Below are 25,661 nucleotides of genomic sequence, written 5' to 3'. Positions count from 1 at the left end.
AATACAAAGTGAATGAACAAAAGAGAAATCAAAATCATATCAATATTCGGTGCGGCCGCCCTTCCAGGTGCGCTTGCACAAAGTCAGGGGTTTTGTAGGCTTATATTTGGGTAAACTGGTCCATTTCAAAGCAGACCGGTGGTTAATCCCTGAAGGACGTAGCCTAGTTTGGCCATGAGGAGACAGACAGACAGATAATTTTTTTATTTTTTTTCAGATTTTCATCTCTTTACAAAAAAAAAAGTTTGTTGCGTTTTTTTTTAATTTTTTTTTTGTTTTACAGCGTCTATCATACAACATAAATGACACAATACACTTTTTTTTCTGCAGGCTGGTATGATTATAGCGATACCAAAAATATAATTGGGGGAAAGTGTTATTTTTACATCGTTGCATTGAAAGTCCCATAACTTTTTATTTTTTATTGTTTTTTGAGAGGACTTGATTTTTGCAAGACAAGCTGTAGTTTTTTTTTTCTGGTACCATTTTAGAGTACAAACGGCTTTTTCTATTATACCTTTATTGTGTTTTTTTTTGGGGAGGCAAAATAAAAAAGGGAGGCGAAATGCTTATTTTGTTCAAGAGGAGAGAGGTGGGTTCCTTTTTTTTACTGTGTAAGATAAATGTTGTGTTCGATTTATTGTACAGGTCGTTGCGGATATGATGATACCAAATATGTGTGGGGTTTTTTTTTTTGTTTTTTTTTTATAATCTTTTCATTTTTTTTGTTTTATACAAAGAGGGGAAAATGAACAAAAAAGGCTGTTACAGTTTTTTTTGTTTTTTTTAATATAATATCCCTATAGGGGACTTGAACCATAACAACTTTGATTGCTATGATAAGGCGTTGCAGGACTTCTGTTCTCCAATGCCTCATTGCTTACAATAGCTATCATAGGCAATATCAAGCTGGGACGCCAGTATCAGTCCTGTTTTCATGGCAACCCATCGTCCCTCTATGACTAAGTCATGGAGTTCCAATGACATCACAAATATATCACCCTATGAACCCTTTCAATGCTGCGATCTTTTTAGATAGTGGCATGTGGGGGGTACTACTCATGTGCGCCGACCTGCACATCCGTAATACATATTTTGAAGAATACGGAAAGGTGCGCAGGAGTCACCGGCTGGGCACAGGGTCAGATTCCGCTGCGGGATCCCACATGCGGAATCCGACCCGGCCATATGCATTCGGGCTTAATTGACAAAAATGAACTATTAACCCTTCAATTTGAAAGCATTTTTGCTTTGCAACATTTCTCACACCGGCCTAAAACTTTTGCACGATACTGTAAACTCCTTTTGTTTCTTGCTGCTGTGTCCTGTTATTGTTTGTAGCATAGTGTGCCATGATGGAGCCGCTTATATAACATTCTTGGTAACCGTAGTAGAATCGCACCCCGTATCTGCTGGACTGTACACAACAGGCATGTTTGGCCTAAACAGAGCGCCTCCTAAAGGGCAGACATGTAGATAGCGGTGCTGTTTATACTCCTCAGTGCTACATGCTGAGTCATTGCTCAACGTTTACAAAATAGAAGACAGATAAGTGCAAAGTCTTTGTTTATTACTGTTTGTTAATGTTTATATACATTGTAGCCAAACAAGCAATAAGTATAATAAATAGAAAGGTTTGGGGATGAAAGGTCTCTGAAGAGAAGTCTGTTTTTAAAGGGGTTGCTCCAGAATTGCAAGTAATGCCCCTATCCACAGGATAAGTTGCAGATCGGAGGGCGTCTCACCCCTGCTGACCTGAGAATGGGGGTCTTGTGTCACCTATCCTCCACTACAGGATAACTGCACCCCTGCAGTGAGGAGGAGACTGGAGCGCTGGAGACACAAGTGCGCTAGAGCTCCATCCGCTCAGTGGGACTGCCAAGTTACCTGAAGTAGAAAGCACTCGGGTATTTCCATCTGTCCTATTGAATGAATGGCACGCCAACCGTGCATGCTTGGCCAACGCTCCTTTCACTCTGACACTGCGGTGGGAGAAGCAACCCCTGCATTAACTGGCAGAGAATTAATCGGGGCCCCCTTTCTTGAGATGGGCGGGGGAGCCAGTGGTGAGACCCTCACTGATCAGCAAGTTATTTCCTAGCCTACGGAAGGGGGATAACTTGAAATCATGGTATAACCCCTTTAAAGGGATTGTGCGAAGGTATAAAGTCATAAACTTTATGATCGTTGGGGGTCCAATCGCTGAGACCACTACCAATCCTGAGAACGGGCATTCCAAAAGGTATGAAGCCATAGTCACCCACGCTCCATTGATTTCAGTGGGAGCGATTGGCAGTCTTCAGTGTTGTAATTGAAATGAATGGAGCCACAGTGTGCCTGTGTGACCTCCGCTCCATTCATGTGGGGAACTTTGGGACCACTTTTTTTCTAGATCACTAGTTGTGCCAGTGATTCTGTGGATAGGAAATGACTTTATATCTTGGCACAGCCCTTTTTAAAGTGACTTTAGGTCCCATAACAAATCCTGAAAGCTGTGATTATTATTTATCTGCCTCCCTACATTTTGCTGCAGATCCATCAACTTTGAGGCCCTCCTTCGGTCTTCCAAGAGGATTGATGCGCTCTTCTGGTTAACCGTAGAACATTGTGCATTTGATCAACCAGCAATGGCTAATCTGAAAGCAGCGTCAAGTGTCTCAGACTACCGATGCACCATGTGCACCGGGTATTGCAGTCATTTTGGAATACCAAAGCTGGGCCCAGGCACCTGGGAATCCATATCAGAACACCGTAAACTGAGGGTAACAGGTAATACTAGTTCCCCTCCAGTCTGGGGGCAAACTTGGTCCAGGTTTACTTTACAGGGGGTGTCTCACTTCTGTGACAATCCTTGTATGCCTACCTGTTAGGCCCGAGTTTGGTGACTTTTAATTACCATTATTGGGCTCCGGATGGAACTAGTAGATAATTTATTAATCTGCTCAAGTGTTTTTCTTGTTTTAGAGCTCGTCTTCCTCACTATAATCTGCTCAAGTGTTTTTCTTGTTTTAGAGCTCGTCTTCCTCACTATAAAGCACTGCAGGGCATTGGTGAATGACTTGGGTTTCAGAGCCTTACTAGACTAGCCTCTATTGATTCAACATGCCCCCATAAGACACCTAACAATGGTCAACTTTAAAGGAGTATTCCGGAACTTTAATTGATGACCTATCCAGAAGACTGATCATCAACAGTAATTGATCTATGGGGGTCCACCACTCACGATATGTTCCAATTTGCTGATTTCCCCCACTCCTCCCCATTCTGCTGTCAGTGCAGCATGCTCGACATCCACATCAGTGGTCAGGGCTGAAGTGTAAGCTCTTTCACACGGGCGACAGCAATATCGCAGCTGTGTTCTGTGCAATATCGCTGCGTTTTCTCTTGGTGATATAGCTATTTTTAGTGCTGTTTTGACAGGATTTACTGGTGGAAAGGGGGAGGGGGGGTGGAGGCCTGAGAAATAGAAGCCCTACCCCAAAAATAAGCCCACGCTACATTAACAAAAAAAAAAATCTAAGTACTAATGACCACTTGTCTGTGAGTGAGTGCATTTCATGCTCCGCCCCTGATCACATTACTATGATGTCATCATGGGTCCTAAATAGAGATGAGCGAACGTACTCGGTAAGGGCGATTTCGCAATCGAACACCACGATTTTCGAGTACTTCACTACTCGGGTGCGCTGTGGGTGAGCGGGGGGTTGCAGCGGGGAGTGGGGGGGAAGGGAGAGAGAGAGGGCTCCCCCCGCCCCACAGCGCACCCAAGTACTTTTCACCCGAGTAGTGAAGTACTCGAAAATCGCGGTGCTCGATTGCGAAATCGCCCTTACCGAGTACGTTCGCTCATCTCTAGTCCTAAAGCATTAAACATGCAGAGCCTAACAGCAACCGTGTACTTCTACAGGACCTGTGATGTCACCGTCATGTGATCAGTCACCTGGGCTCTCACCTCTGCCCCTGATCACATGATGGTGACGTCAAGTCCTTTACTTTATTAAAAACCCGCAGGCATATATCTATATTAAACCCCAGTTCGGCACTAACAACCAATCAGGTTGAATCAGGGAACCCAAACAACCAATGAGGTTGAATCACACAAGCCAAACAACCAATGAGGTTGCTGGAATTGCTGCATAGTGCCGAACTAGGGTTTAATATAGATATATGCAACCCGCAGAGCCAGACAGCAGCCATATGCTTATAGGACCTGTGATGATGTCGCCGTCATGTGACCAGTTACCTGTGTGGGAGGAGCCCGGGGTCACATGACCAGGGGGTAAACAATGTGTTTAGGATTCTGCCTTTGCTGGTGGTGATCCGTGTTGTATGGAATATAAAATGCATGTAGCAGAGCTGTGTGTGATGGGTGCATGTAGCAGAGCTCAGTGTGTGTGATGCGCACATGTAGCAGAGCTGCGTGTATGTGACGTGCATGTAGCAGAGCTCTCTATAATCTATCAAATACCCTAGAGGCGCAATGAGAATGACATCATCACATGTCCTAAACCAGCAGCCGTGTGCTTACAACTCCAATCCCTTTCACTATATTATTTCAGTAAATGGTGCATTGCGCCACCAGAAACACTGGTACTATAATTTCCTAGTAATTACTAGTACATTACTTAACAGGCACTGTCCGCTCCCCCGCACTTCTCCTCCGGCAATTCTGCTGCAATTCTTGTTTGTAGTCTTCAGCCTCCGTTTCCTGGTCAGGAGGTCATAAATCCCACCTTGATGGCTGTGATTGGTTCATCGAGCGCTGCAGTAATTGGCTGAGCTGTGGCGCTCAAGAACCAATCGGAATCAGCACTTCCTGGAGGCGGCATTTTTGAGCTCCCTGAAGACTACAAACAAGTCCAGCGGAACTGCCGGAAGAGAAGTGCGGCTGAGGGGACAGTGTCTGTTAGGTAATGTATTGGGGTTTTCTTGGTTTTAAATGCAGCTAGGGCTTATTTTAGGGACAAACAGTAGCACTTCCTACTGTAAAAGTTGCATCAGACCTTACAAAAAAATGTGATTTTCATGTAACGTATCACAAACTAAGGCTCCATAGGGAAACATAGGCTACCAAACATCGCAGATTGCAGCTGTATTGATTTTAATGGAAGCGAAAACCAACTATTACACTTCTGGCCTGGTGACTGATGTGGACGTCTGGCTCCTCTATGGGCCAGAGGATCAGCTGATTGGCAAGTATCTTAAGCGGTTGATCCCCACTGATCAAATATTGATGTTCTAGCCAGGGGATAGGTCATCAATATTAAATGTCCAGAAAACCCGTAAGACGAAAATGGTTTCAATGGGACATATAAAGGAAGGACTTCTATTGGATCCGCTTTTGGCTTTGCTCAATTACTGCAATCAAAAACTGCGTATGAGATTCCAGACAAATAGAAATCCCTTAGGAGTCGGAGCCGGGCACTTTTACTATTCGGCGCGTCTCCCTTTCTGACTTGACTCAAGGATCTGTCTGGTAAGTGGAATCTACGTGTGAGCATTACAAGTAAGGGAGCACAAAAGAGCAGTTGCAATGACATATGGGCACATTTGAATATATTCATGAGCGTTGGCTGCTTACGTCATCATCTGAAATTAGCCCAGGAGATGTCTTTAGTCCACAGTGTACTGTAGGAGGATGTAAGGGAAAGTACAAGCATGCAACTTGGGATATGCTATCCTTTAACTCCATAGAGTCTGTCATTCCACAACAGATGGATTTATATCTATGAACAGTAGATTCCATTATATTATTGCTTTCAGTCCTTACTGAACTTTTAAAAACAGTTTTTATACAAGTTTCCAAATCTATGCAGTAGGTATAGGTGAAGATGTAGTTATTGGGGACCTATGGCCCACCCGGACCTGTCAGAGTTGGTACTGTGAACCACTAGCAAATGCTGTCTCTCTCCAACAATCGTAATGTAACTTACACCGAACGATCACCGCTTTAGGAGCAGCCGGCTCATGACGTCTTGTGATCAGTAATGCAGTACCAAGTAACGGGCACATCGTGATCTGCTCTCAAATAATGTGCTGACGTCTCCTCTGTTTAGCAGAAGGCAACATCTGACAGTCGTGGGTAAGCGTGGTGACGCAGATTGTTGGTGCCTCGAGGTGTGGTGCCAGTATTGCTGAAACGGTTGCACTTGTTGGCTGTTCCCAAACCATGGTAGCAAGAGTGTACCAAGGCTGGTTGAACCATGGGCAGACATCTGACAGATCACACAGCGGGTGGTTGATCCTAGAGGCTTGGAACGGGTGTCTCGGGAAAGACCTGCCACAGTTGACCACCTGATTCAGAAGTACAACAGCGAGGAAGTTAGGTGAAGTTCCACAATGACCATGAAATGTACATTGTATCAACTGGAGTTAAGTAGCCAAAGACTGACCAAGGGCTTCTCTGTTAATACCACGTCATCGCCAAAAACGCCTTGCATGGGCCCAGGCAAGACGTCAATGGACCTTGGACACATGGCAGAAGGTCATTTATTGGGATGAGACTCGTTTCCCACTGAACCATATAGATGGCCAGGTTCACATCTGAAGTGAACTGCGTGAAGCCGTATCCCATGGGTGTACCATTGAGGTTCAACAGGCTGGTGGTGACATGGTCTTGGGAGCATTTTCCTGACATGGCCTATGACTATGGTCTTCCCCAACCATAGTGCCATCTTTCTACAAGGCAACGCTCTATCATTGAGCTAGGATCACTAGGAAGTGGTTAGAGATACACGACCATCAATTCTCCCACTGCTGTGGCCCCCAAACTCACTGCGCTGTAAACACAATGAACATGTTTGGGATATTCTAGAAAGGGCTGTGACATCTGACATAGCTGCTGCAGCCGACATGGCTTGAGTTGAGTATGGAGGATGATCACCAACTTGTGGAATTTTTTCCCTTACATCTGAAAGCTGCGATCGCCCAAAAAGGTGGACTAATCCATTATTGTGTAGGTTTTCCTAATGCAGTGATCATTTCTATAACATGTCTCTTCTGTACTATTCCATGCAGTAAAAACTGGAAACCATAATTCAAACCAAATTGGCCTCCGTCGGGTGAATTGGGGTGTATGGGTCCATTTCACTATAGGCTCCTGGAGCTTTCCTGATGCATATGATAAGCTTACATCCTTTATTACACCTTTAGTTTAAGTGGACTGTAAATGGAGGAGCTGCACCCTCACGTGGTCCTCTGATCATTGCACCATATGTTTTTCAGCTCTGTCACTGCAAATGAGCTAATCCATACCGAACAAAAAAATTGTGTACGGAGGAAGAGTTAACCGTGTTCTTTTACATATCTTTACCGCCTTTCATTTCCTTGCTCGCAGACGGGGTGCACATAAATATTAATGAGCAGCCTGAGGCTCAGGGATGTGATAATTATTTTTTCACATTAGTGAGGAGTGTGGGTTTCTCTGCTGATGGACTCCGATACGGTATGAGTTGCTGAGGAGGCATTACATACATTTCCTCATCTTCAACGAATAGTTGGACCTATGATATATGGTCTGCAACCTGCGGCGGTCCAGCTTCTAAAGCTTCAACTCCCAGCATTACCCTTTACAGCCTCTGGGTGGGATTTGTAGTTTCCGAAAGTTGAAGATTTCTGCTCCAAGGGACTTTAAAGAACAACCCCAGTGGAGATACTCGGTCCCATCCTGCCCTAAAACCCCTCTATAGAATATACTGTGAAGAAAACCACTCTGCAGCCATCTTCATCTGCCTTCCAAGACCGGAATTGTTGGCAGCTTATATGCAAAATTCCTATCAGCCCTTTCTCTCTAGGTAGTCGACAACCATGTATTTGGGCCAAAACATGACTGAGGGTTGCTGGTTGTCAAGGGTGTACCTTAAATAGAGATAGAAAAGGAGGCTGTTACTAATGCCATGGTTGGCACCATCTCTTTTACTGTTGGATGACAAGACTCCTCTCTCCATAAGATTCTCGAAGGGGTCAAAAATTGACCCAAGGCTCATGGAAAGGGAACAATAGCACACACATCTTCCATCCTGACACAATTAAGGGGGAAGGGACACATTTTGAGCTTTACTATGAGGCCCAGTCTCTTCTTCATGTCATCATAGAATAAGATTCTACGATTTTCTAGAGTTGGATGGGACCTCCATGGTCATCGGGTCCAACCCCCTTCTCAATGCAGGACTCGTGTCACTTATAGGAGATGTAGTTTTTGCAACAGCTGAAGAATCACAAAATGGTGATCCTCTGGTTCCAGGACAATTTTGTCCCAGGACCGAGGAGGGAGAGGAATATATTGTTCACAGTTCTTCTCTGAACTACTAGTTTCAAGTCTTATTTTTGGCCATCCAAGACGGCTGATGCAATATTCAGACTATTTAATCCCCAAAGTGCATTGCTAATGTTAGACTACCAATAAACTCTACCTGCTCTGATTGGCCAGAGTTGCTCACGTGATCAGCACTGGCCAACCAAAGAGCAGTATACAGTGCAATAGGTAGATAGAAAATTGCTGAAGTCATCTTGGACAGCTGAAAATAGGATCTGAAATAGGTGGATTGGAGGGGCAGTAGACCTGTCCTGGAACATGATTCTCTCCCGAAGCCAGAGGTTCACTTTAAAGGTAGTCTGTCCCTAACTTTTACACTCCCACACTCATTTAAAAAAATGCTAACCATAGGTGGGGAATATGAAGAGAGCTTTAACCATACCTTTTGGCTTTCTTCAAAGTGCAGCCAAGGTTCTGAAATCACAATTTTTGTGCAGTATGTACATTAAAATGGTTGTCTGGATATTGGACTGTATTTCCCCTATTGGTCCAAGTGTGCTAAAATGCGAAAAATATCTGTACTTACCCATCCTCAGCCATGGGGATCCAGTGCTGTAGCACCGCCGTCCTACCGGTGTGTGTTGTGGAAGATGATGTCACCAGATATCCGCTTACTGCTACGACCTCACCATTCTGAACTTCTGCCATGGAAGTGAGTGTGGATCCTAGAACGAGCAGGGAATATTTGGCCTCTGATTAGCTGCAGCTGTAGAGCTACCAAAAACTTTGCTATACAAGACAGCAGGCGTGCTGTTTCATTGAACCCTTTCATATCCACTGTCTGACCTCTGAAGACATTATGATTTAAGGCTCTACAGCTCCGATGTTAGAAGACGTCCATCGAAGTTCTCTTACTGTATATTGCCAGCCTCTCTGCTGTCGGAGCCTATCCAGTGTGTCACCTCATGCAGTACTGGCTTTAGCCAGCATATAGCGCCGTTGTATAATGGCAGAAAAAGAGTAAGCCACCTAGGAAAATCAGGATACAAATTGGATTGGAAAGGGTTAAAAGCAATGTCATAAATTCTGCCAGGTGAACACACTTAAGCACGGGCCGCCGCCTACTGCAACGCAAAGTAGTTACCAAAAACTACGTCAAGCCCAGATAGCAGGTGTGCTGCTTGTTTTAAAAGCAAAGGACAAACTCGACCAGGTGAACAGAACAGCTGAACACGGGCCTTCTCCAAGGAAAAGCTGTAGAGCTACAGATGGATCTTGTGCTTTTGAAAATGTTTGTTGTGGAAGGAGGGTGAGGAAGGGACAGACAAGGATGAAGGTCCCACAACTCTTGGGGGGTGGGGGTACCATGAAACATGGGCCACTACTTTTGGCTTCATGCCCCACCTGTAGGACATTGACCCAGTGTGCTGTTAAAGATATGTAATGCCCCTGGCCATACTTGTTGAACCACATGTCCATAGTCAGGTGCACCGTGCCACTGACAGCATTCTTCAATGCAAAAAACATGTTGTCACTCACAGGGCAGAGATGGCTTTTGGGCAAAGAAATGGCGGCTTGGCATCTGGTACTGTGAGTTAGCGCAGAGCGACACATTGCAGACGACGGCTGTGTCCACTAGCCCGAAGGGCAACATTTCCAATGCAAGCAGCTGTGCAATGCTTGTGTTCAGGCTCTGTGCTCGGTTAGGGTGTTTTTTTAAATTTTTTTTATTTGTATTTACGCTCCCATAACTTGGGGATGGAGGGCTGGCTGCTGAACTGGGACCCACTGGAATACGGGGTAGATGTTAATGTCTGTGAAGGCGGTGATGGTGGTGCCCAACTTCTGCTCTCCATCTCCCGCTCCTGGTTCTGAAGCCTGCAGCCCAATCGTCAATTGTGGAGGAAAAGCCTGAAGTAGGCATGATGCTGCCCCTACACAAAACTGCCTCTCGGTGCTCGGAGGCTACTGTCTGAACAGGGAGGGCAATGGAGGAAGAGTGAGCTGGAGCAGGATGAGGCTGACACTTTACCCAGATGGGCTCTCTAGGGCAGCGGGTGGTGGGAGTTCATGTTACTGTTCATACACTTTTGTGTTGAGGTTGTTGACATTTTTGCCAAGTTTTAAATGCTTAGCACAGATCTCACAGATGACTATTCTGCTGTCCGCACATGCGGTTTCAAAGAATGCCCAGGCTGCACATGTCCTGTGAGCAGACCTAGCTGTGCGCCTAGTAGTAGCTGATGGTGACGGTACTGCCCTTATGTTTGTCTGCGATACCCTACTCCCTGTCTTAGTTTGGTGCCCTGCAACATCCGCCTCTTCCTCCTCCCCCTGCAAGATCCTTTGATGACTCTCCCTGTCTTTCCATGCTGGGTCAAGCACCTAATCATCTTCCACCTCCTCTTGTCCTCCTGAGTGGACTGTATGTCACAGGGCGCACTTGGAGCTGACGCCTCCGTTGCCACATCCCCCTGAGTACATATTGCCTGTGGAGGGCTGATCGCATGCACCGACCCACCATCTTCCTCTGGTTGGGTGTTCGTGCATTCAATGTCTTGGTCTTCTACCTCTAGTTGTTTGGACTGTGCAGTTGACATTCATGATACTGAATGATCAAACAGCTCGTCATACTGATCCATGTGGACTGCTTTGGAGGGCGCAGGGGATTTGGCACGAGGTGAAGGAGAGGAGAAGGGGGGGGGTTCATGGCTGACTGGTACAGACTGACTGCTGTGTCCCCGTGACTGGGAGGAAGAGGAGTTGGTGCTTTGGACATGCTATGTCATCCACTCTACAACCTGTTCTGTGTGCTGCGGATGTAACGTACGGGCAGAACTGCTTCTACGGAACGGCAGTTGGCTTACCTCACCTCCTGCAGCTTTTGCTTCAGTGGGAGCTGCTTGAAGTGCCAACTTGGCCAGCCCTTTACCACCAACCTGTACATTTCTTTTACTTTATTTCGATTCCTATTTATTTTTTTTGTTTACTTTTTATCGTAGTTTTAAGTAACTTATGAACTAACTTTGTAGTTTGCAGAAAACCACTGCTAGCTCCGTTAAACCTACAAATAATTTTGTTGGGGCCAGACTGTCAACTTTGAGTGACTTTTGAGGCCACTGACACCCACTGTGTGTATGCGCTGTTTCCCTGCTGTTTTTTTTTGTTTGTTTTGTTTTATATTAAGCATTAACAGCATCCATCTGCTTTGAAAGAACTTGCCAGACGTTTGCTGGATGAATGGAGGGAAATACCAGCTGAAGTGTATCCGACATTAGTAGAAAGTATATCGTGGATAGTGTCCAATGTCATTAAGGCCAAAGGAACCCCATTAAGTATTAACAAGTGAAAAAAAGAGGCTGTTTTCGATGTTATGCTTGTGCCCTATTACTTTGGATAGTATAGTGCAGAGGTCCCCAACTCCAGTCCTCAGGGACCATCAACAGGTCATGTTTTCAGTATATCCTATAGTAAGAACACCTGTGGCAATGTCTGAGGCACCGACAATAATTACATCACCTGTGCAATCCTGAGGAAATCCTGACAACATGACCTGTTGGCGGTCCCTGAGGACTGGAGTTGGGGAACACTGGTATAGTGCATGTTTGGCGTTCTATTCATCATCCCCCACACCTATGGTTAGTGACAGGCTTTCTTTAAATCATTTGCTGTAGGTGTGACATCTTTGTGATGGTTAACCTTTGGAATAAAATTCAGTGTGCTAAACACGTTGTTGTGCTGCAAATCTCCTATTATTGCGTTTACTCTTGCAATCGTTTCTCTATATTGTGATGGCATATATTGTGTTCTAGTAGTGCTTTTACTTTGCCACTCCTGCCTGTGTGTGAACTCTCCCTTACACCCTCATGCACCGTCGCTCCATCAACCTGTTCCCTGGTACTTGCAGCGTCCTGTCTGCTCCGCCTGCTCTCCCCGGGATTTGCAGTGATAGGAGGGGTTGCTGTCAGTCTGTCATGCTATGACAGCTGTGTATTAGGCACCAGGCTTGTGCTGGGCCCCACGCCCGCATCAGGGGTAGCCAAGTATACCAGTCTGCTCAAAGCGCTCCTCCTTTATTTTTCCAGCTACGGGACAATAGACAGAAATGCCCCGAGGTTATCCCTCTCTTATCCTTGCCATCTTGCAGTTGGCAGCCCGAGCCTCATTCAAGGTTGGTGCTGTTTGCAGCTCGTCTCCTGTTAGACTGTCCTGTATTCTGCCTTTTTGTAAGAAGAGGTTTTTACTCTTCCACAATCTGCTAATGTTGTGAAGTCGCGGAACCCAATCTCACCCGGCGGAACCCTTTAAAAACCCGATGTCTCCTGTGCTGCCATCCAACCTCTGGAAAGTGCTGCCGCTAATACTCCACATCCTCATCTGACCACCTTCGCCTGCCGGAGAACATGACAACAGCAGCGTATTAATATCTGCTCTCCTCTTCTCCAATCACAAGCGAACGCTTTATTTAAGGGCGTCAATGGCTGAACGGTAAGACAGCAGTAGGGGAGCAGAGTAAGGCGGGGGCTTGAAGAAGTATCTGTGGCTTCCTGCAGGAACGTTCGGATGTGGGGTTTGATTGCTCGTTGGCAGATACTATAGGGTTAATGTCATACGAGTGAATACCTCGTGGTTACTTGAATAGTGATATTTGCTTATGGAGTTTGTGTTTTTGCAGTTTGCTATGTAAATTGTGATACCACGCGGACCAATTACTTACTTTTATGGTACTTAGATTGGAGACTTTGACTGTAGGTGGAGGTTGTGTATAAGTCACTGAACGACCACTATATTAGAGACACCTATCTACAGTAGTGTTCAAAAAATAGCAGTCCAACATCGGTAACCTGATAAATCAGTTTTTGGTATAAGCAATATTTCTGCATAGCAAGTAACATACAGAGTTTCCCCTGAAAATAAGACCCTGTCTTATATTAATTTTTGCCCCAAAAGAGGAATTTTCAGGGAATGTCTGATTTTAGTTGCCTAGCAGCCACGGTCCGGGTCCCGCCCACTGGTCTCTGAAGTTCTGTAGCTCCACCACGCATCCTGCACTCTTCGGGCCGCCGACAGAACCTCACTTCCTAATTGTGGGGTTCATAAATCCCACCTCCAGGAAGCGATGACTGTGATTGGTTCAGCGAGCGCTGCTCTCAGCCAATCAGAGCCATTGCTTCCTGGAGGCTGGATTTATGAACCTTACGACCAGGAAGTGATCTGTTGGCGGCCGAAGAGTGCAGGATGCACGGCGGAGATACAGAACTTAGGAGACCAGCGGGAGGGACCCGGACCTTGCCTGCCACGTAATGCATTCATTTAAAAAAAAATTTATGTAGTCTAGTTAGGGCTTATATTTCAAGCTTCCCCAAAAATAGCCAAAATCATGGTAGGTCTTATTTTCAGGGAAACACGGTGGAATGTAAGGCTGAAAATATATCCATTCAGTTCAGCCTCTTACCCCCCCCCCCCCAATGTTCATCCAAAGGAAGGCGAAAAAAAACAATGAGGTAGAAGCTAATTTCCCCCATTTAATTTTGCAAGTGCAGTACAGTAGTAGAAAAAAACCACAGACCCAACAATTAGGACGCCCGCGCCGCTAGTTCGGAGTAGATGAATCACTGATTGAAAAGGGGAGTTTTCAAAATAATAGCAATGAGGCGTAAAAGTGGTGAGGTTATTAATTCTGCGGAATAACAAGTGTTAGTTTTGGCCTTGACTCAAGGTCGGAGGGCGGCAGATGTTGCACCTGTTGGTTATAACGCAACTTCCTTCTGAAATACTGGTGAAAATGGGTCATTCCAGACAAGTTCTGATGAAGGACGTACTTGGATTGAAAAGTTGATTTTGAAGAGGGAAAAACAGAAGTACAGCAAATTATAGGCTGCTTAGATAAAATGATCTCAAGTGCCTTGAAGTGGCAACCCAACCCTGAAAGACTTGGAAGGAAGTGGGGAACTGCTGTCCGACTGGATCGCAGAATGGCCAAAGTGGCGAAAGCTCAGCCAATGATAACCCCCAGAGAGATCAAAGAAGATCTGAAATTACCAATGAGTACCGCTACAGTCGGACTATTAACCCTTTCCAATCCATGGTCTGACGTCTAAAAACATTCTGATTGAAGGCTGTACAGCTCCGATGTCGGAAGACGCCCGGCAGGGTATTCTTACTGTAGATTACTGGCCGCTCTGTTGTCAGGGGCCTCTCCAGCATGTCCCATACTGCAGTACTGGCTCTAGCCAGCAGATGGCGCCATGGTATAATGGCAGAAAGAGAAAGCCCCCTAGGAAATCCTGAATCCCAAATTGAATTGCAAAGGGTTAGAGGTGGTTTTAGATTGAACGATTATCATTCAAAAAAAAAATTTCTGTCCTCCAAGATTCCGTCTTGCGTTTTTTCCCCCTTGATCGCATGATTCTCAGTAGACTCTCCACACTGCTGCACCAAAAGAAAGTCTACAAAGTTGGCAGTGAAATCTTTGCCCCAGCTAGCCTAGCACCGATGACCAGGCTCCGATTGCTCAATATTCCTATTGCAATGTGGATTCACACTGTTGGGGTGCATACACACGGGTGGGTGTGTTTTTCGGTTGGTGAATATTCATGGGCTGAAATACGCTTTCGCTGCACGTTTTTTCTGCCCACCGGCAGCCTTTTTTACTCACATAAATATACAGCATATATTTGTGAATTTGTGCATCCTTATTTATTTTATTTTTTTAAAAACGCACAAAAAACCCCCCAAAACAAAACATGGATGTAAAACACGGGAGACAGCACATACGGCGTTCACACAGACCTATACTCACATTTACATCATTCTGCTTTTCATGCACCAGAATTGGACACTTTTGCGTGATGGGTGTGATCACAGTAGAATTTCACCGCAGACCTGACTCAGAATCTGTCGCAAATTCGCGTTCCATTACTTTCATTGGGATTTTGTCCTCAGTCTATGTGGATTTGCAATTTTTTTTTATTTTTTTATTTTTTTATTTTTTTTGGCGCACCAATTCCAAATCTGGTTGTGGTAAAAAGTAGTGACCTGTCCCGCCTTGATGTGGATTCCACGTTGTATCCATGCCAGTAACTCTGCACACACGTTTTCCGATCGCTAAATCTGCGTATGGATTCGCAATGTAGATGTGCAGCGATGCAGTAGAAACCCACCTTAGAGGTGGTATCCGCGTAGAAAAAAAATCCTAGCCTCCGCTCCTTTTTTGACAGTGAGCGTATTTGAACATAAGGCTTTCTAAACCAGACAACCTCTTTCATGTCCACTTTGGCCAATTACATTGTATTTGAGGAGATAAAGGAGTCGTCCTTTCCAAACCGAGGAGGAGCAGAAGTCTTACAGAGAAGTGCGATGTAAAGCCAAGTAGAGCGAGTGTGCATGGCTGTATGCAAAGTGTGCTGTGTCTTAAGTGTGTAAAGAGTCACTTGTATTTAATTACTGCTTATCGATTTTGAATTTTTCTATATATTACGTTTTCCCTAATCTGTTTGTACGATCCCCATTTAGACTGGACTCCATGATTGACGACCGCCATCAGCGCACATCTAGACGGCAGATCGGCTACTGTAAACAGTTCTGCTTTCACAAATAATATACAGTGGAATACGGTATAATTGTTAATAAAGCAGGAGCAGAAATACAAATTACATTTCAGCCACGGTGTTTGCATCCAAGCCTCTGATTGTATTCGGCACTAGGTTGTATATTTAACCCCCTCGGTCTTCGCTTGCACATATTCTGTTTGCTCCAGGTCCCCGTCGCCCGGTGCTGCTCCCATACACGGCCTGTGTCAGCAAACTGGCATTATCCCATGAATCCCCTTTAATGCTTATTTTGCCTTGTCATTTGTAAGCGAGGATTAAAGGTGTCCATACATGTGCTCTGTTCTGCTATGTAACCGGGCAGCACATGGCCGGGCCTTGTGAATCCACAGATCATTACTGGCAGCTATTGACATAATGGTAAAGGTCATTTTCCTATACCCCCCCCCCCCCCTTTGCCGCTTATTGACTGTTCTGGTCCTGCTCTTTAGTCTAAAAACATTGCTTTAGCTGACAGTATTTCTTCTAAAAGGGAATGCCTGATGTATTTAAAGGGGTTGTTCAGGATTGTGCTTTCTTTCAAACACAGCGCCACCCTTTTCTGTGGGTTGTCTAGTATTGCAACTCAGTTTCCATTCAGCTGAGCTGCAATACAACTCTCAGCCCTATGGACAAGAGAGGCGCTCTGTTTGGAAGAAAACAGCCATGGTTTTCTAAACCCGGACGACCATTTAAATGATGCAGCTATTTTTGTTTTATTTCTGGCCAGTACACACTTCCTGCCTCCTATTATCCGTATAGACAGTGTAGCAGGGTGTGTGCTTTATGGCAGCTGCAGCAAGTGGGCTTTAAAGGGTTTTTTTGGTTACCAGACTACATTCCGCCTATAGGCCCCACTGTGCGGACGTAACAGAAGAAGCTGTACTTTCCCTCCCGATATCCAGTGCTCCAGCCCCACCATGGGCCAGATGTTTTTGTAGCAGATTGTCACCAGAAGTTACCTGACCGCTGCAGCCAATCAGAGGCTGCCATAGTCCTCTATCAGGACTCCTGGCATCACGGCGCCCAGGATGTGAGCGCTGATGCCAGGAGAAGGGCCGGTGATGCTGCAGCGATTAGGTGACTTCTGGTGACCTCTGCCACATCAAACACCGGGATCACAGCGGGGCTGCAGCGCTGGATCAAAGCAGCAGAGGACGAATAGGTGCAGCTCCTTTTGCTATTTTAGAGCAGTAGGCCCTAAAGGTGAGTGTTGTCTGGTAACCGGACAACCCCTTTTAAAGGGGTTGTGCCAAGTTATAAAGTTGGCCCCTATCCACAGGATTGGTTGGGTTCTGACTAGAGATGAGCGAACGTGATCGGCTCCGCCCCTTTTCGCCCGAACACCGAACTTTGCGAGCAATTCCGTGCTCGGGCGAAAAAAGTTCGGGGGTCGCCGTGGCAGCGCGGGGGGGGGGGGGGTGCGGCGGGGAGTGGGGGGGAGAGGGAGAGAGAGAGGGCTCCCCCCTGTTCCCCGCTGCTGCCGCCCGCGCCGCCGCGCCTCTCCCCGCCCCCCGAAGCTTTACGCGCGGACACTGAAGTCCTCGGCAAAGCCGGTGTCCGGGAGCGTAAGTGTTCGTTAAGAACACGTTCGCTCATCTCTAGTTCTGACCGTTGTGACTCCTACCGATCCCGAGAACTGGGTCCGGTCTGTCCCTGAGTAAATTGAGCGGAGGTTGTATAGGTGTGCCACTGTTCCATTCACTTCAATGAGCGCATTCAAGCATTTCAGCAATCTCCAACACTGTGAATGGAGTTTTGGTGTGCCTACGTGACCTCTGATCCACTCCTTTTGAGACCAGACCCCCTCTTTTGGGATCGGTGTGGGTCCCTGCAGTTGGATAGGGGATAATTTTACTTTGCACAACCCCTTGGACAGAAACTATTATTGCAGGCCAATATGTTGTGAGATAATGTCCAGAGCGCCTCCTGGGATGAATACGAGTCCCGCTAGTAGACCGGTCTGTCGGCCATATGTGCAGTTGAACAATGCAGATATCGATGAGGAAGAGATGGATAAAGTGCTGCTGTCCCAAGGTCATGGTCGTCGAAAACAGTGTGAGCAGTGGTGGAAAACTTCATGGGGGATGGAAAGCAAGAGCGATGGGATCTGGCGCAACTTTACTGGTTGGAATCCATGAATGAAAAATGTAATCCTCCTTTATTTATATCCAGCACTAATACATTTTGAGATCTATAGCCTCTTCTTCAGGGAGATGATGTACATTGGTGCTCCTGCAGGTAGTTCTTGGTATCACCCATAAAAGAGACACTCCTTGGGTAAAACCAAAAACTCTCTTGTACACCACCAGTTCTCTGAAGAAGAGGCTATAGGCCTTGAAACATGGTAGCCACTCATGTAAATACAGAGAATTAAACTGTGACTATTGGTTCTGACCAGTAAAGTTCCTCCAGGTCCCATGCTTTTACCTTTTATCCCATAGATTAGTTTCCAGGAAATGGAGTGCTACCCTTCCCACGGACAAAAAGGGGTGACAGAGGAGCTACATACAGAGCCTTAACTGTGTGTCTATAGTGTTGATATCCTGCCTTAAGGCCTCCTGTCCACGGGCGAATTTTTACTGCGTTCCCCGCGGCGTTAATCCAGCCTGGGGGGAACGCAGTGAACACTTTCCATAGACTTACTATTAAAAAAGCGCAGCCCCGCTGTCCATGAGTGGAGAATCATAGCGATTCTCTGCTCGTGGGATCTAAATCGCGGCGTGCTGCGAATTGCTGCGATGTGCCTATTTGTCAGATAGGCTCAGCGCGGAGAGCCGTCGGCTCTCCCCTGCTCCCCGGCGGCGATCTGCCGTGGGATATCGCTACACCCGTGGACAGGAGCCCTAACTAGAGCTCCAGCTATACAATAGAGCTGTCATTAAAGCAACCCTCCAGGCCTAGAGAAGCAAAGATGGCCATACCAGCTTCTCTGCCTGGTGCACACTGTGAATTCGTATACATCGTTAGTCTTAAGACACTACATGCTGCTTTGATCAATTAGTGTTGCCCACATGAGCAGCACTGGCCAGTCAGGCATCTTAGACTACTGATGCATACTATGCACAATGTGCATCAGGTAGTCAGAGAACTGATTTGGCCGTCCTTTGCTGACTGTGTCCCATTCTACACAGCAAAGCTGACAAGTGAGCTGTTGGTAAGAAGGGATTGTCAGCCTATTTTGTGTGCTCTAGTAACCAGTGTACAGAGTGAAATCTTTCCCGTGTCAGGGATTTTTGGGGATAGACTCTTAAGAAATTTCTTGAGTCATTCACTCTTCCTGTCTTTTATTTAAATATTCTGGCATTTTCTGCTCCTTTATTCTCACGTTTAGCATGCTCAAAGAAAAGGTGAGTCTTCTGCTTGGGTTTACTCCACCTAACTAAAGCCCAGGGCAATATGTAGTGTGCACCCGGTAGGGCATGACCATTAGTGTCCACTGAAAGATGAGATGTGGTTGCTCTATTCTCTTCCTTCCATCCATCGCTTACCGGATCATAGTGAATGGGAAAAGGATTTTTTTACTTTTCCCAAATTTCAGTACAAATGAGCATTTTTTTTTGCTGGTGGGGCATGGCAGAATGCTTCGTTATACCACCATCTAATCTACTGCGCCGGCATAAAGCAATTCCAATAGCTTGGTACCAATCTGAACTCAATATTACTAGATGGGTGAAGGCTGCTAATTCATACCGTTGCAATGCCTTTCATTGTAAGAAGCCTAATTTCACTATTGTCTTCCCATGCATATACCTCCTGGCTGACTCAAAGCCGGATTGTGATCCTCAAACGTAAGGTCCAGCAAGACAAGCAGCAGAGCACGAAGTATTTCTAGGAAAATGACCTGAGCAGGTGTGTCTGGTGACTGGCATCATACCTCCAGCCCTCCACCTGCCGGATGTAGAGAGTAGTTGGAAAGCCAAGGGTTCTGTTGAGTTATCACTGCAACGACTCTTTATTGGAGGCAAGATGTTGCACGGCTCGATACAGTCTGACTGGTTCAGACTAGTCACTGTGTGCATTGGGTAAGGTAAAGTATTTAACCCTTTCCAATCAAATTTGTATCCTGGTTTTCCTAGGGGGCTTACTCTTTTTCTGCTCTTATACAATGGCGCTATATGCTGGCTAAAGCCAGTACTGCATGAGAAAAGACATTGGATAGGCTCCGGCAGCAGAGAGGCTGGCAATATACAGTAAGAGAACCCTGACGGATGTCTTCCAACATCGGAGCTGTACAGCCTTAAATCATAATGTCTTCAGACGTCAGACAGTGGATTGGAAAGGGTTAATACATTATCTATTTCCCTCGTTTCCTGTACAGAGGGTAATGGAGGGTAAAATAATTACGTTACATGGTTTGGTCACACTGGGTATGTTTAGCTGTCTTTCCATAAACTTTTACAATGAGTACTTGGCTTGTTGTTTTGGGATAATCATCATGGTGTATGGGTCGTATTAAAGTATAATCAAACTTTCAGATGACTTTTCAGAATAAGTTGCCTATATGTATGTACATGAGGAATAACCATATTTCTGACCAGTATATGACTTGTATTATGCCTCGGTCACCAGTTTTCCCCTTTGCAGGCTGTATCTTTAATTCTCAATCTTCCTTGAGCTGGTAGGGAAAAACTAGGAGCTATGTCTCTTATACACACAGGACAATAGAAGAATCCCCCTCCCCCCCCCCCCCCTATCTCTTTTCTCTCAATCACTCACCCTCTTATTAAGTAGCCACAGTACTGAGCAGTGTAGATGTGACTTTAGGATTGGGCTGAACTAGAACACATACTAGAAGCTACAGCGACGTCTCTGTGTCTCCCTCCACCCCCCTTTCCTTCCCTCACTCCTCAAGTGATCAATGCAGGGGAGAGGAGAATTTTTGGGTTAAGAGTCGGTTTTCTGCAAGTCTGCTATTACACAAGCCCTAGTGGCTGCCGCTGGCGCTCGCCTTTTACCATCATTTGCCTATCTGAAACTACAAGCACAGGTACAGCCCGACAATCCGTGTTATCATATGATTGTTAACGGGCACTTGTGTAAGGGTGCTGTTATACGAGCGCTAGTGGCGGCCTATAGAGCTCCTGTTTTCTTAACAATTGCTCGGCTCAACCTGCAAGCACATGTGTAGCTTGGTAATTAGTGGTATTACATAAGCTTTAACGGTGCTCATGTAATAGCGCACTAATGACTTCCTTATGAGATATATTACAGAAGTTGCTTAGGGCACTATTATTCGAGTGCTGGCAGCTGGCAATTATCTCATTTACAGATAATTGTCGGACTGAACTTGTAAGTGCGGGTGCAGCCCGGCAATGGGCCTTGAATCGTGAGCGCTAGCGGTCTGTAATAGCGCCCTTCTATTCATTTGTAGTATTGGTTTATGAAGAAAAGATTAATGGTGTAAACTGTTCATGTGTAAGCAAGTCGAATTAAGTAAAACGTTTGTTCTATGTAATACAGTTCTAATTTATGCTATACGGACAGGGAACACTACATTTCCAGTGGTTATGTGTAGTTTTCTGTGTCTGTATACATTTTAACCCTTTCCAATCCACTGTCTGACATCTTAAGACGTTATGATTTCAGGCTGTACAGCTCCGATGCTGGAAGACGTCCGTCGGGGTTCTCTTAATGTATATTGCCAGCCTTTCTGCTGTCGGAACCTATCCAACGTGTCACCTCATGCAGTACTGGCTTTAGCCAGCATATAGCGCTGTTGTATAACAGCAGAAAACGAGTAAGCCCCCTAGGAAAACCAGGATACAAATTGGATTGGAAAGGGTTAATGGCATAAAAGAAGTTTTCCCCACAAACAACCTTTATCCCCATCAGTCGGAAACCCTTCCTTCTTCCTCTGCCCTGGTTATATGGAGCTCGTACTCGACCTCTGCTCCATACTAGGTACTCCCCCTAGTGCTGGACCCTCATACCAGGAACGGTGGTAGTCCCAGCAATTAGGTGTGCAATACACAGTGCATAGAACTCATTGATTTCAGTCGGTTCGTTCACGTACTTTACACGCTCCATTCCATCGTGCAAAAAAGAAATATGCAGCATGTTCCATCTTACAATAGAAATACAACATATGAAACTAATTATGCTACCGTAATTGGCCATTTCAATGTACAGGGCCTTGACGACTGGTTTTCTGCACGCGCAAATGCGCACCATTTGCATGCACAAAAAGTACAGTGAAAAATGCAGCTGTGCCTGTAAATGGGCAACGGCCGATGCGGATTAACGTGCAGTGAATGTGCATACAAATACGCATACGCTCGTGTGGCTTTGGATTATTACGATGCAGATCTGACACTTGAAGCGGTTTTCCGGGCAAAAACTATTGATTGCCATCAGTAGATGATCACCGATCAGAATCCCCAGCGATGAGCAGATCACCCAGTCTACTGGCGGGGCGGACGTAAAAGTGTGAAAAATCAGCTCCCATTGATTTCAATTGGAGTAAAGCAGCTATGGCACTTCCTCTCCCATTCCCTGTGACGCCCGCTGAACTGACAGCGAGACGGACCAATCAGCTCATGACTCGGGATCCCAAGCGATGAACTGTTGGTGAGGCCGAGCCTCAAAAGTTTACCGCAGATTTTTCCCCTACTCCAATCCTTGTGCCGACGTGAAGAATTGATTTTGTCATTTTTGTCATTTTTCTTATTTTTTTTGTCCAAGAATGATTTCAATATCCGTATTATAGGAACTGCAGCTCGGATATACATTGCAGTCAATGTCATGTTAAATACTCTTGTAGAAAGGCAAAAGTACAATACAGGGGATACCTGTACAATTATATACGGAAGCTTTTGAGACTACCTAAAGGGAATCTGTCATGTCCCGACAGCACCATAAACTAAGACAGGGAGTCGGGTGATGTGTTGGGTTTTTATACACCTTCCACCCCCCACCCCCATTGAAGCCAGTGGAAGCCATTCGACCCGTGGCCCTTCTGCAATCATCATTGGAGAAGCCTTAAAGGAAACCCGAGGAAACCTTTAGACACAACTTTAGACACAACCTTTAGACCCGGTGAGATTCATTTCCATTCACATGATATAATCTGATTGAACCCGACGGAGAGGCCCTAAGTAGCCTCGAAGTCTTGCATATTTACATTTTTTCTGGTGGCCAATAAGAACCTCTCCTCTATAATACTTGTGGTCGTCTTTATCCAAGAATATTTAACATCGTATACGTTGTTCTGGTTCGCACGGTAGCGCACTATTTTTGCCTTACATGGCAGTCCACATAAGACTAAAATGGTGCCGCGCCAAATTGAGCCATGTGAACGGGACCTAACCGTTATCACCTATCATCTGCACCAATCTTGAATGTTCATTGCGATATTACCCGGTGGCCGCATGATGTTGGGATCAGCAGCTCTTATTGACCACACTGCTGGAATAAAGTTGTATTTATCAGGAATGTGGAGTAAATTTTGGGTGGAGTTGGTAGAACCCCAGCTTCAAAATAAAACCATTAAATATTCCATAATACCGTATACTTACTGCAGTAAGTATGTTATTAGTAATTACTGGCAGAAGCTTCACTCGCCAGCTCTTGGTTATCATGTACAGAACATTCGGTAAGTCCCCTTAGGGTTCCACTCTATGATCTTGATAGCTTTGTAGCTGATGAGTATGATTTCCTTTTTTTTTTTTTTTCTTGTGTTTTTCTCTACTTTTGAGGCTGCAGCAAAAAAAAGAAAAAAAAAACGCGAAGCGTGAACTGTCCCTTTACGTTGACTGTCTGCAAGGTCTCGGCCTCCTCTCCTTCCTCATCCTCCCCTGTTTGCCCGGGTTATACCTGCAGTTCACTTTTCCATCTGGGTTAAGCTGAAGGCATTCGTCCCTGGACCAGATTCAACCTAATTTCCTCTTATTGTTTTTGTTTCGTTTTTTTTTTTTTTATTCTATTGATTTTCTGGATTAAAAGCAAAATGAGTTCTTGCATTTTTGTTCTCGGTCTCTCGGGGCCGCGGACTCGGCAGTTATTTTTGTTACTATTCTTTTATTGTTTTTATTCGGGTTAAATTTAGAGCGAGGCGGACAGTTATTCATGGTCTCGTTTCACAGTCTAGTAGTCATCGCAGGTCATTGCCGTCTCCTGAGCAACAATGCTTTTAATAGGCCGGGTGAACTTTTTTTTCACTTTTTTTTTTTTTTTGTAGCAGACTGGCATAGCCCAGTTTACACACGTTAGATGTGGGATCACTTATTAATATACGTGTATATCCCATGTTGATATTGCCTCTTCTAATTGGGTTTCTTCTAGATTTCCAAAACCTGTTTGTTAGGCCTCCTGCCCACGGACAGGTATTTGCTGCGGAATCTGCACCGCGGATCCGCAGTGAATAGCGCCAATAGCCTGCTATGGAAATTGGATTCTTCCTGAACCCTTGCGGAAACCAAATGCAGTTCCCGCAAGCGGAGTAAAAATCGCAGCCTGCTCCATTTTTCCGGAGATGGCTTCCATTGAAGTCGGCGGAGGCCGTCTGATCCGCAGCCCTTTTGCAATGACATTGCGGAAAGGCGCGGATTCTGCGCTATCACTAGGCGATGACGCAGCAAGATCAGGGGTTTAACAAAAAAACTGTACTGCGCATGCTCAGCAGCTCGCCGCGCAGGACATCCAACAAAAGTTTTCATCTGTACGCCAAATTATGGAATTCTGAGTAAAGGGCCACTTACACAGAACGCTTATCGCGTAAAATTTGTTCGAACAGCGTGGAACGGACCCCTTTGACTATAATAGGGGCCGTTTGGTCTCCACTCAGCTGTCCGGCCTTTGGATGGAAGAGAAAGCATTGCATGCAGCACTTTTTCTTCCAGTATCTTAAGCCGGATCTGCGGCAAAATCTCCGACCGGACGTGTTCCATCGCAGATGGGAAACCGGGCTTATCACGTCGGGTTACAAATAGAAAAGATGTTTTATGTGTAATTATGCAATTAGTCTTTTGTTGTAGGAGTCATACAATAAATATAGACTTAGTAAAATATCACTGATTAGATATAGTTTTCTCTACATCCTAGCCAACGCATCAGACAGGGGAAGCCATTGATTTCTGTTGAGGCAGGAGCCGCATGTACATCGGGGTAATGGTCCAAGGCACCTCGTTGGGTCCGTAGGTGAGCAGCTTCCTGCCCAAGTACCTTCAGGCATGGAGACAATTTTTGAAAATGGTCTATAAGATAGGCTTATGTGCACATAGACCTTCTATTGTTCATATGTGCTGGCGCATCCTAATATTTGTCTCTGTGTTGGCTCATCTCAAAATATTTGCATGATACCTGAAGAAGTCACAAGACAGCCAAGCAAACATTAAGAGCCATTGTTTTAGATAGTTTATTTACAGTGTACCTAGGATAGACTAAGCCATTGTTCTAGATGGACCCCATCTCAAATATATTGTCCATAAACTCAAAGCATCTTTCCCAAACAGAATGTTACTATGCTTCCAAAATACAATATGGAGGGCCTATAGGGAAAATCGCCAATACAGCCTGTAGTGCTACACAGATTCACAGATTACTAGCAATAGGTTATTAGAGAAATACAACTTGCAGAATCCGCTCATAACGCCTTTTATCTCTGGCCCAAATGCTACCCGAGTCGAGTCGTCTTTCCACTTTCCCCCATGAAAAATTAACTCAGTCTGTGAACAGGAGTTTGAGCAACGCAAGTGTATAGACAATCCCATTCCCTCAGACTGTCTCTTTTCCCTGCAGCAGATCTGCTGGATACCTAGTGATTAAAGATGCACACTGAGGCTGGCCTCACTTACAGTTTGATGTGCAGGAGTTCCTGC

The 25,661-nt window shown here is 45.5% G+C and overlaps 1 protein-coding gene across 5 annotated transcripts in view; it reads left to right on the top strand.

Annotated features, from left to right (window-relative positions):
• MIB2 (MIB E3 ubiquitin protein ligase 2) overlaps positions 1-25,661 on the top strand; it is a 109,734-nt gene that overhangs the window by 23,505 nt on the left and 60,568 nt on the right. The window contains exon 1 of one of the 5 annotated variants that reach the window (XM_066606789.1): positions 12,511-12,742. The exons of the other annotated variants lie outside the window; for them this stretch is intronic. The gene's annotated coding sequence lies outside the window, so the exon portion shown is untranslated. Of the gene's footprint in view, positions 1-12,510; positions 12,743-25,661 lie in introns of those variants that run through there. 5 annotated transcript variants of the gene reach the window in all.

This window comes from Eleutherodactylus coqui, chromosome 6 (genome assembly GCF_035609145.1).
Source record: "Eleutherodactylus coqui strain aEleCoq1 chromosome 6, aEleCoq1.hap1, whole genome shotgun sequence".
NCBI classification, from domain to species: domain Eukaryota; kingdom Metazoa; phylum Chordata; class Amphibia; order Anura; family Eleutherodactylidae; genus Eleutherodactylus; species Eleutherodactylus coqui.
This window is presented reverse-complemented; position numbering and strand designations above follow the sequence as displayed.